This window comes from Hemicordylus capensis, chromosome 1, assembly GCF_027244095.1.
Source record: "Hemicordylus capensis ecotype Gifberg chromosome 1, rHemCap1.1.pri, whole genome shotgun sequence".
Lineage (NCBI taxonomy): Eukaryota > Metazoa > Chordata > Lepidosauria > Squamata > Cordylidae > Hemicordylus > Hemicordylus capensis.
Window position 1 is genome coordinate 31639713 of NC_069657.1, and position 9542 is coordinate 31649254.

General features: G+C 44.9%; 1 pseudogene; it reads left to right on the plus strand.

Annotated features, from left to right (window-relative positions):
- The first annotated feature begins 7130 nt into the window (after positions 1 to 7130).
- On the plus strand, positions 7131 to 9043 carry LOC128340288 (corticosteroid-binding globulin-like; annotated as a pseudogene).
- The last annotated feature ends 499 nt before the right edge of the window (positions 9044 to 9542 follow it).

The window sequence follows — 9542 nt, forward strand, 5'->3', positions numbered from 1 at the left end:
ACGTTTAACAATTTTGTCCTTAAGTATGATTTCCTCAATTGAATTTGCTTGGTCAGAAGTTAAGCTAACCAGCCTTTAGCTAGGCCTGCTTGTCAGGATACCTGGAGGTGGATAGGATATGGAATCTCAGTCAACTCCACCTACTCCACCTCCCTACGTATTGAGTCTAGGCTGATGCTGCATTCAGAAACCTGACGGACATCTCTCCCCTCATTCAGATGAAATTCTGTTGCAGTCTATGTTGACATGTTCATTGTTCTGTGTTGCATCATGCCCTGTTCTCTCTTCACCTGATGGGATTTCCAAATTTGCTTTGCTTAATGTTCTTACTTCATGCTGGGATTGGCAGCAGTCAGGAACATAAATAATGAAGAGGAACAAGGAGAACAACAGAGCGGTCCAAATTAATAAAATAGTGGCATGGTGATATGTGGCTCATTTCCAAATATACAAGCTCAGCATTAGAGCTCAATAGCAGAGCTCTCACACAAACACAACAGGTAACTGTAGTTCAACTCCAAGAAAGAAAACCATCATCATAAGGGACTTTGCCTCTCTCCCCTTTTTATACACTGCAGTCTCCAAAAACCCTGTATAGCTCTCCTTCTCCGTAGCTTGCCAACTGTATCTTCTCCCACTGATTTTGCAGACACTTAGGCTCTCCACCCGAGCAATGTGGAGAGCCTAAAGGGGGTTTGAAGGGAGAGTGGGCTTGACCCTCCCTCCCTGCACATGAACAGGTAACCCTCATTGGGTGGCTGGATCATCCACCCAGACAATTACCGGCTCCGTCATGGAGCCGTTTGGAGTGGTGAGGTTCAGGGGGCTTCCAGTCCCCTGAAGTCCCAGAATGCCACGTGCAAGTGCACGGGGAATTCTGGGGAGCCCCCCGATGCCAGGAGACTTGTTGTAGACTCCCCATTGTGGAGATACTCGTGAGTCGCTGAGGCACAGAGCACACCGCAATGACACACAATCAGGAAATTGGGATTAGTGGAGTGCTCACTCTGCTAACCTTGTTCCGGGGGGGGGGGGGGGCGGGCATTTAAGTTGGCTTGCTGCCAGGAGCTGTACAGCTTCCGTTGTAGCACACGAGCAGCCGCAACCATGATGGACTCTTTTAGCCAGGTTTTGGCTGGTCGTGAGAATAGCCGCATTGTGTAAAGTGGGTAGGAGTGTGATGAGTCTTCTCATATCACAGCTAAAGGGAGAAGAGCAAAACACAAAAGGAATATCATATGTGTGCAAAATAGAATGTATTCAGGAGAAAAACACACAGAAGGGAAAATTTCTATATCTTAGTCATTTATTTCTCAATGAAACAGCCTGTAATTGAGCCAGAAAAAGGCACTCAACATATATAATTTCTATGACAATTTTCAGATAGGTGTAGATTGTTCAAGACTTAACAGCGGCACAATGCTGTTTGTTTATGACATTTACTGAATACATTTCAGATAAACTTTCCCAGTCTATTTAGGAAAAAATATTAAAACCGTGAGAGCAAAGATTGCCCCAGTACCCCTTGGTCGCATCTGAGAAGGAGAGGGGCTTCTTCTGGTGCATCGTGGGGAATTGACAGGGTTTTTTTTTCTGGATGTTTCCTCTCTCGTCTCCCCTCCTTTCAGAGCCAGAGGGGAGTTGGATCTATTCATCTTCATAATACAAGCTCTACCATGCCAGTATACAATAATGAGGATGGTAAAGAGGTCCAGCAGGCTGCGGTGAAGGCTGGAGCTTTCCTGCATTCCCTGACAGATGAGCAGGTGCTCTCCCCACCCTCCTGCACTGTGCCCACATGAGTGGCGATGGACTCCCACTCCCACTCCCCAGCATCCCAGGGTTCCCCGGGTGATGAGCACAGCAGATGCTCTCATTAGAGCAGTCGCTGTACTTGGCACAGCTGCTCCTTCTCCTTGGCTCGGTGCCATAAATCATGGTGGGCAGTGGGGAAGCCAGGCTTGGTGGGTGGGGGGGAAGAACCAAGATTACGACCACTCTTGCCACTTCACACATGCTGCTTCAGGCTGGCCTGCAACACCCTGAATTAAGCTGCACATGTGAATACCCTTAAAATGTAACATGTTTAAGAGAAGACATTACATAGGAAACTGCCATATACTGAGTCATACCATTGGTCTATCTAGCTCAGTATTGTCTTCACAGACTGGCAGTGGCTTCTCCAAGGTTGCAGGCAGGAATCTCTCTCAGCCCTATCTTGGAGAAGCCCGGGAGGGTACTTGAAATCTTCTGCTCTTCCCAGAGCGGCTTCATCCCCTGAGGGGAATATCTTGCAGTGCTCACACATCAAGTCTCCCATTCAGATGCAGCCAGGGCAGACCCTGCTTAGCTATGGGGACAAGTCATGCTTGCTACCACAAGACCAGCTCTCCTATCCTTAGCTCTCCTACCAGCTCTCCTATCCAGATCTCCTATCCCATTGAGGTGCTTCTCATCCAAGCAGGTGTCTGTGAAGCAACCAGGTCAACATGCTCATTGCATCATGCAAGCTTCCCTGCCCCCCAGTGTGGCAACAGTTTTCCTCTCACTAGCCTTTTCAGTCTTTCCCTTCACCTGCCCTGATTGCCATGTTTTCTTGGATTTGTTTTTTTAAATCAATGCATCGCATTGCACAAGCCCGCTACATAAATAGTGAAGTGGGACAAGGCGTTCACAGAGCCGCCCAGCGATCAGACTGGCAACCCTTGGCAGCATGACTCCAGCTCAAGGGTCTCCTTGTGCTTCTAAAGAAAGGCACCTCTGAATGTACTGTAAGTATGGAAAGATCAAATCTTAATTGGGTATCGGAGCATAATCTCGGTAGCATCTCTTTGGTGCCATAGCTGTGTGTCGATGCAGTAAGCCTTAGTGTGTCCAAGAGTTTTGCTAACCAGTACATATGAAATCTATTGTTATGCATCCCCAGGACCAGTTCTCTGCATAGGGATGAAGTGCTTCTCAGATTCCAGTTTCTGGGAAGGAGAGATCACTGGAGGCTTATGGCACCTTTGTAAGATTTGATTTATTTACTGATTTACACTACATAATAGAGCTACCAGCACAGCCATGGGTTACCCTAGTTTCCAGAGAGCAAAGCCTATACCTTTGTTCACTTATGCTTTCTATCTCACTTGTGCACCCCTGCCTCCAGAACCCCCATTTGCTTCTTCTTCTCTGTAGGTTGATGGTTGTATGTCTTTTTGTTAACTACCCAATTATTTAGCTGGATTCTGCTGAGGGTGATGGGAAGAGTCACATCACATCAGCTGTACCACATGTAAAGGGACAAAAAAGCAGGAAGTATGGCATAGGCCATCAAAGAGAGAGAGAGAGAGAGAGAGAGAGAGAGAGAGAGAGAGAGAGAGAGAGAGAGAGAGAAACATGCACAAGAAGAGGAAAATATTTATTCCATTTGTTTCTCTGCAGAAAGGTCAACAATTCGGCCAGAACACAGATGCTCCATAATAAGGTTGTTCCCATGACCATACTTACCCATCCTGGGGGGAAAGCAGGAGCCTGCCTGCCTTCCCCCACCTGACCAGTGTCACTCCTGGGCTTCCCAGTGCCACACACCCACACGACCAGTGGGTGAGCATTCTGGAAGCATTCTGGGTTACAGGGTGAATGTAGGTGGCAGCCTCCCACATCCCACAAAGCATCGTGTGAGGAGCACGGTTCAGTTTCGTATGTCCTCACTGCCAGACACTCTTGCCACTCGGCTCTATGAACACTCAGTGTGCCGACAACCTGAGAGTTCACATGACTGGGGAGTGGATCAAGGGCTCACTCTCTGTCTTCTACCACACTATAAACCCAAGTACAAAACCTAGGCTATTCTGGTGCAGAGCTCTGGATCCGGACGAATCCCAGTACTCCAGATAACCAGGTAGTGTTGTGCAAGCCCCAGTAAGGCAGTAAGGCTGGTCATGTGAATGACCTTGCCAAATTCCAGAATTGGTCAAATGGCTTGGAACATATTAGCTTTCAGAGGACTACGAGTTTCTTTACCATTAGGTGATCACCTGTTGCCGGCAGTTAAAGAACACATCTGGTGAATTGAATATGTGGATGTTTCAGTTGCTCTTCAGAGAACCTGGAGGAGATCTGGTCTTGTGGTAGCAAGTATTAATTGTCCTTTTTGCTAAGCAGGTTCCATTCTGGTTTGTGTTTGGATGGGAAACTACATGTGAGCACCATAAAATATTCCCCTTATGGGATGGGGCTGCTCTGAGAAGAGCACCTGCATGCTTGCATGCAGAAGGTTCCAAGTTCCTTCCCTGGCATCTCAAAGACAGGGCTGAGAGACACTCCTGCCTGCAACCTTGGAGAAGCCTCTGCCAGACTGTGTAGACAATACTGAGCTAGATGGGCCAATGGTCTGACTCCTGTCTTCCAAACCTGAACCTGTTCCCAAGAAAGGAGAGGCCAATAGGGATATGGTGAAGTCAAAACAGAAATCCATAAAGTGTAATTAATTGGCTATCAGGCTTCACCATTTACAGGGGCATTGTTCTTCAGGTGCAGCCCACAAAGGGGTCTTCTCTGGTTACATGTTTTGATATCATCCATAGGGGTACATGGACTTTCTGGGAAACCCTTGGCAAAGATATGACCAGGTGTTCTGCGTGAGATCAACCCTTGATTCAACAATTCCCTGGGAAGATCAGCACCAAGTTTTATGACTACAAATTATGAACCCATTCAGACCAATGCAGGACAAACAGTCTGGCAGCAGTTACATTATCTCAAAGGCTCCAGTAGTGCCAGCATGGTTGCCAGTCGCTGTGCAAGGGGTTCAAACCCTGCTCATTTGTTGGGAGTTTAATGGTGACAGAAGATGCACCTGTTCCCCATGTAGATTCCGTCATGACTGCAGATTTGTGTGGAGAGAGTCTCAGCACTAACTGCCCCAGAGCCAGAGGTTTTAGTGGGGGAAAGCAATTGCTGGCTCAGGGCAGTAGGAAAGGTAGAGATGGTCCCATTTCTGGTGATACTGGAAACGTCCCCCAATGCAATGAGACTGGCAGCTCTGCCACTCATATTAGAGCAGTATCCACTAGTTGGGATACTTGGAACACTATCTACCTAAGGTTCATACAGAATAATAGAAACTGAGGTCAGTTCTTGGGATGGAAGAGTGGTCTCCAAGAAAATCCATAAGGAACTGCAATTGGGCAGGTTTTAGGGCTCTATGTGTCCCTCCCCTTGCCTACTTTGTGGTTGTTTTTTTGGCACTGGGTGTGGTTCCCAAAAAGGTCCCAGGGGAATTCAGTGTTATTCTTTCCCTAAGGGCTCCTCTGTCAACAATGGCATACCTGCTGAATTGTATTCATTTTGGTATACCTCATTTGAGGTAGGTCAGTAAGTTGGGATTTCTGATTATTTAGCAAAGCAACCAGGAAGCTACCACTCCAGTTACAGAGTGCAAAGCTCAGTTACTTACAGAGTGTTGCAACTATTTAAGTAACACGCATGGAGATCATTGTAGAGTCAAAGTGACTTAATTACTTTATTGGTGAAATATATTTGGGATAGGAAAGACCTATCCTTTCTATCAGCTACATAATGAATAGGTAGGAAGAGAGAGAGAGAGAGAGATGTTTCCATCTGCTCTCTAGGAGGAAAGGAAGAGGACTGACTTACTACAGGAAGTACCTGAGGAGTCAAAGCAGGGGACATATAGCAGAGGCAAGCAGGGACAGGTGAGGGGACCCTCACTAACTACCTCTACTCCCAATTCCCTTAGCGGTCATTAGGATAGTTGGTACAATAGTTCGATGCCCTGGAACTGCATCTCTAACAAGTAAGGTCAACACTAACGCTAGTGCATCAAAATGAGCTTGCAGGTCAACCTTTTTCCTTCGTTGTGTAGCTCCCACTATGAGACTTTGCTTTTTCAGGCAGCAGCTGCTGTTGACCATTTTTGCTGCCTTCAGGGCATCTGAATTATTTCTGTGAGGCCACTCTGGCTCTATTTGCCAAATGGGGCACATGCAAGACCCAACTATCCAGGGCAGTTGGGTTGCACTAGTCTTGAGGTTTTCCAATACAGATCAGAAAGGGAAAGGCCAGGAGGTGGCACTTCAGACGGCGGAACCATCTGCCTTCTGCCCAGTTAGGGCACTTTAGAGATATCTGGCCATGGGCAATCCTTCACAAGGTTGCCTTTCCCCCCCACAAGGATGGGTCCCCACATACTCAATATCAGTTCTGGGCAGTCGTCAAGAAGGCCATCTCAGGGTTGGGTAGATCTACCTGCCATCTTTCCTTGCATTCTTTCTGGATATGGGAGGTGTGTGCCACTTTGTGTTTGGGTTATCCAGCTGCAGCACTTCAGAGGATTTAGCACTGGCAATCCAGTGTTTTAGTGTGTTATGAACATTGATACAACTGTGTTGTTGTTGCATTTTTTTTCTCTTTGGACATATCCCTGGGTGGCTGCATGACAGAACAGAGTGCAGAAATCGATTTGGCAGATCTGTAGAGGGGATTGTCTGCATTACTGCAGGGTTGGTGGGAGATGCATGGGGCCAAGCTAGGATAACCCCCTGCTGTGGCAGGTATAGTGCAGTTTGCAACCAATAGTGTAGGGCTGGTGCGGTGAGCTTCTTAGGCACATGTTTTCAGGGAAAGAGAACTCCTAGCCATGCCCTAGAAGCTTTATGGCTTAGGGATTTCAGGCTGGGATTTCTTCCAATTTGGGGAAGCAGCACCTTTCTGAAACACTTTACGGCTTTGCGGTCTTTATGTGATGCTCTTCGCAGATGCCTGACATTAGGTCGGCTTGGAAGGGCAGACTAAAAATAAGGCAAGGGGGTTATCTGGAGCCAAGTACATTTTAGTACATGCTCGCACAATTGGATGTGAGCTGCTGGTTACTACAGAAGAGCCAATCCCCATCTGTTCAAATTGTTATCAATACTGTAGTGGCCCTTTAATACCACTTTTGCTTGTCTCGTGTCTTCACTGTCTGGGTGCAAAGAGATGCTCTCAGTACCAAGTGCTGCAGAGACCATAAGCACAAAATAAAGATTCTATCCTCATGTGTGGATAAATCTCTTCCATTATGACAGTGAAATGTACAAAGATAATGTGATTCATTCGTTGCAGATTAACTCCATAGGAATACGATGGTGAATGTTCACCTCTGTCTGCTGTTTGCTGGTCTCTGTGCTTTTACTTTTGCTCATGATATTATTCGTCACCATGTCCACCAACATGACCCTCATCCTTCTGCTGAAGGTCATCAAAGAAGCAAAAATGAGATTTGTCAAAAGATAGTTGCAGGAAATGCTGATTTTGCCTTCAAATTATACCACCAGGCTGCTCTGGAGGATCCTGGCAAGAACATTTTCTTTTTTCCACTGAGCATTTTCAATGTCCTTGCAATGGTCTTCATGGGGGCTAAGTAAGTCTGCCACTGCGAATCAGCTTTTTTCAGGTCTTGGTCTGAACCATTCAAAGATGAATGAGCAAGAAATACATGAATGTTTTCATCATCTCTTCCAAATGCTGAATCACAATAACTCTGATATTCAGTTGCGTATTGGGAATGCTATTTTCATAGATAAGAAATGGTTGCCACTAGCAGAGTTCTTGAATGACTCCAAACATTACTATCAGGCTGAAGTTCTTCCAATAGACTTGAAAAATATGACAGAAGCTCAGGATCAGATCCAAAGCTACCTGAAGAAGAAAACCCAAGGGAAATTAGTCGATGTGATCCAGGGTCTTGATCCAGCGGATGTCATGGTTCTTGTAAACTATATTATAATGAAAGGTGAAGTAAATGGACTTTCCCTCCTAAACATAGTTGGAAAGGGCAAGACCCTTCTCATCATGCAAACCATCAATCAATTCAAACCACTTATTGCTAATAATCAAAAACTATGAAGAGGTTTTATGAGTGCTTGTAAGTTTATTCTCACAAAATGGCATTTTCTATTTTTACCCTTACCCTTTGGAAGCAAAATAAAATAAAATAAGACCTACCATTACTTTATGATGCGTATATGTGGTGGTGGTGGGATTGGTGACAAAAAGCTTTCCAGACTATCCCAGAATTTCAAAGGATGGTCCTGTTTATGCTGAGATAGCTACAAGGGTCAGACCTGTATGAGAGCAAGCCAAACTCCCTCCTGCTGCCGATTACTGCCCACCAAATAATATGGGTTTAGTTCTTGAGATGGGGGAACTGGGGTTGAGGGAAGCACAGTTGTGATTCTTTTTGAGGATCAATCCAGATATGGGTCTCATTTGCAGTAATCTTCTTCAAATGAGCGGCAATTTGTTCTGAAGTCTCTCTGGTGTCCTTTTGCTCTTTTTAAAGCTCTATATGATGCCAGCAAAAGGTTCTTCGATATTGTAAAAAAAAAAAAAATCTCCTTGTCAAGAGAAACCCATACACCTTGTTCAGGCATTCAGATTATAGGCATCTTCCATTTAAACAAGATGCATAGGTGACGATCCTCAATAGCAGATTTTTGAGGGCATCAGGAAATTCTAGATCAAAGAGGGGATTGGAGAAAACCACTCCTTCGCATAATGCATATGAAAAGAAGTTTTTAGAACACAACTGTGAACATAAATGTACCTCTGAAAACTGAATTTCTAAAGCAAGAAATTGAAAATGTTCACAAGCAAAAAGGCTCATATTTGATTTCTGATCTTTTAATTGTTATGTAAAACATATTACACTCCTTTAGATTTTTGAAAAGCAGAGGTGTTTTTGCACAGTATAACCATGATTCTCTTGCCTTTCTTTCCATAGGTCTCCTGGGAAAATCCTTTCAGTCTACTGAATGGTCAAGAAGATTTCTTCGTTGTGGCTGAAGACACAATGATGAAAGTTGATAAGAAGAAAGATGGCTATTTTAAGAGTTACTATGATAAGAGACTGTTCTGTGAGGTGGTTGAGATCCCCTACAAAGGCAACGTTTCAGCACTGTTCATTCTGCCTGAGCAAGGAAAATTGAAACTGGTAGAAGAGGCATTGGGGAAAGAAATTTTAGTAAAATGGAAGAGCTTATTGAAACTACGGTAATGCAGCATGCTGTAGGGGATGCGTTGCCTCCATTTTCTTTGCAGATATTCAGTATCCCTATGCATCTATAACTACAGGTCAAACTCGGAAAATTAGAATATCGTGCAAAAGTCCATTAATTTCAGTAATGCAAATTAAGAGGTGAAAATGATATATGAGACAGACGCATTACATGCAAAGTGAGATAAGTCAAGCCTTAATTTGTTATAATTGTGATGATCATGGCGTACAGCTCATGAAAACCCCAAATCCACAATCTCAGAAAATTAGAATATTACATGGAACCAAGAAGACAAGGATTGAAGAATAGAACAATATCGGACATCTGAAAAGTATAAGCATGCATATGTATTCAGTACTTGGTTTGGGCCCCTTTTGCAGCAATTACTGCCTCAATGCGGCGTGGCATGGATGCTATCAGCCTGTGGCACTGATGAGGTATTATGGAAGACCAGGATGCTTCATTAGCGGCCTTCAGCAATTCTGCATTGTTTGGTCT